Source organism: Apium graveolens, chromosome 10 (assembly GCF_009905375.1).
Source record: "Apium graveolens cultivar Ventura chromosome 10, ASM990537v1, whole genome shotgun sequence".
NCBI classification, from domain to species: Eukaryota; Viridiplantae; Streptophyta; class Magnoliopsida; order Apiales; family Apiaceae; genus Apium; species Apium graveolens.
The window spans coordinates 23,327,803-23,330,539 of NC_133656.1; the positions used below are offsets into that span (position 1 = coordinate 23,327,803).

At 43.2% G+C, this 2,737-nt stretch overlaps 1 non-coding gene across 1 annotated transcript; it reads left to right on the top strand.

Annotated features, from left to right (window-relative positions):
- The first annotated feature begins 2,278 nt into the window (after positions 1–2,278).
- LOC141694101 (small nucleolar RNA R71) lies at positions 2,279–2,385 on the top strand. The gene has a single exon (XR_012563430.1). It is a non-coding gene; the product is annotated as a small nucleolar RNA R71 (small nucleolar RNA).
- Positions 2,386–2,737: the final 352 nt, after the last annotated feature.

Genomic DNA, 2,737 nt, shown 5'->3' on the forward strand with positions numbered 1-2,737 from the left:
CATGCATACTCTCCATCATATAACTGTTCGAGTGGGGATGAGCTCATTCTTCTCATTTGCTACCACAGTGATACCTCCTTTCTTAGGCACACATTATACGGGGCTCACCCAAGAACTGTCAGAAATAGGATAAATGATGCCTACATCTAGCCATTTCAGAATTTCTTTCTTCACAACCTCCTTCATGATAGGATTAAGTCTGCGCTGCTGTTCAACAGTCGACTTACTACCTTCCTCTAGCAGAATTTTATGCATACAATATGAAGGGCTAATCCCCTTGATATCTGCTATGGTCCATCCAATAGCCGATTTGAATTCCCTCAAAATCCTTAAGAGCTTGTCTTCCTCACTACCTGAAAGGTCAGATGCAATAATAACAGGTAAAGTAGATGCATCACCTAAAAAAGCATACCTCAAGTGTTCAGGTAATGGCTTGAGCTCCAAGGTAGGTGTTTCCTCTATTGATGGTTTGAGCTTTCCTTCAGCATTCTTGAGGTTAGAACTACAAAGACATTCAAACAGCATGTCCAGCTTTCGCTTCCAGGGAGAAGCATTCAGATATTGTAATTTCTCATTGCCATCTTCATCATTACTGTCAAAATCCCCCACTAAGGCCTTTTCCAATGCATCAGACATTAGCATGCGATCGAGTTCCGAAGTAACCGCAGAATCAATCACATCCACTTTTAAGCACTCCTCATCTTCTGTAGGGAATTTCATTGCCTTGAATACGTTGAAGGTCACATCCTGATCTTGTACCCGCATAGTAAGTTCACCTTTCTGGACATCTATCAAGGTACGGCCAGTAGCCAAGAAAGGTCTTCCCAAGATTATGGGAATCTTCTTATTGTCCTCAAAATCCAGAATAACAAAATCTGCAGGAAAGAAGAGCTTATCCACCTTGACTAGCACATCCTCCACTATGCCCCTTGGGTAAGTAATAGAACGATCAGTCAATTGTAGAGACATGTATGTAGGTTTTGGATCAGGCAAATCCAACTTTTTAAAGATCGACAACGGCATCAGATTGATGCTTGCTCCCAAATCATAAAGGCACTTGTCAAAAGTCAACTTGCCAATCGTGCAAGGAATGGTGAAGCTACCTAGATCTTTCAGCTTTGGAGGTAACTTTTGCTGCAGAACAGCGCTGCATTCTTCCGTGAGAGCAACGGTCTCAAGGTCATCCAGTTTCACCTTCCTTGAAAGAATACTCTTCATAAACTTTGCATAACTAGGCATTTGCTCCAGAGCCTCAGCGAAAGGTATATTGATGTGAAGTTTCTTGAACACCTCCAGAAACTTACCGAACTGTCTATCCAGCTTTTGTTGCTGCAATCTCTTAGGAAAAGGTGGCGGAGGATAGAGCTGTTTCTCCCCTGTATTACCCTCAGGCAGAGTGTGTTCAACAGTAGTCTTCCTTGGTTCCACCGCTTTCTCCTTTTGCTTAGCATCTTCATCTCTAACTTTAGCTTCTCCTTCTTTTGCCTTTTCAGCATCAGCAACTTTCCAAGACCTTAAGGTAATAGCCTTGACTTTCTTTTTAGCTTCCTTCTTGCCTTCTACTTCCGTGTCACTAGGGAGTGTTCCAGGTTGACGATTGAGCACTGCATTGGCTATTTGACCGATTTGATTTTCCAAGGTCTTAATAGAAACCGCCTGACTCTTGCATAACAGCTTAAGTTCCTCAAAATCAGCACTAGTAGGTGCAGCTGCACTTCCCTATTGAGGATATGATTGCCTTTGAGCATACTGCTGTGGTTGCTGGAATCCAGGTGGATTAAACTGTTTACTCACACCTTGCTGATATGGTGGCTGAATAGTATTCTGATTATTACCCCAGCTGAAATTTGGATGATTTCTGTTATTAGGATGATAAGTAGCTGGCACAGGCTGCTGTTGTCGCTGATAATTATTCACATACTGAACAGATTCATTGACAAGAGAACACTGATCCGTAGCATGAGAACCTGCACAAAGCTCACAAACCATAGCTATTTGATTAACTCCATATGTAGCCATAGAATCAACCTTCATTGACAGTGCCTGGAGCTGCGCTGCAATAGCGGTGGTTGCATCGACTTCCAGAATACCTGCTACCTTCTCAGGCATCATCCTATGAGTTGGGTTTTGATGCTCATTTGCAGCCATAGTCTCGATAAGATTATAAGCCTCAGTATAGCTTTTAACCCATAAGGCACCTCCAGCTGCTGCATCGAGCATGGGCCGAGATTGGGCCCCCAAACCATTATAGAAACCAGTGATCACCATCCAATCGGGCATTCCATGATGTGGACACTTCCTCAAAATTTCCTTGTAGCGTTCCCAAGCTTCGCACATAGATTCTGTAGGTTGCTGCGCAAACTGAGTAAGAGCACTCCTCATAGCAGCAGTCTTTGCCATCGAATAAAACTTCACCAGAAACTTTTGCGCAAGATCTTTCCAAGTAGTGATGGACCCAGCTGGTTCAGAATGTAACCAGTCCTTAGCTTTGTCCCTCAGTGAGAATGGGAAAAGCCTCAGCTTGATAGCCTCATCAGTCACGCCATTATACTTGAAAGTGCTGCAGATCTCGACAAAATTCCTTATGTGCATGTTGGGGTCTTCAGTCGGAGCTCCTCCAAAAGAAACAAAATTATGCACCATCTGAATAGTGCCCGGCTTGATTTCAAAGGTGTTAGCTTGAATAACCGGATGAAGAATGCTTGACTGAATGTCATCAATTTTTGGCCGAGAAAAG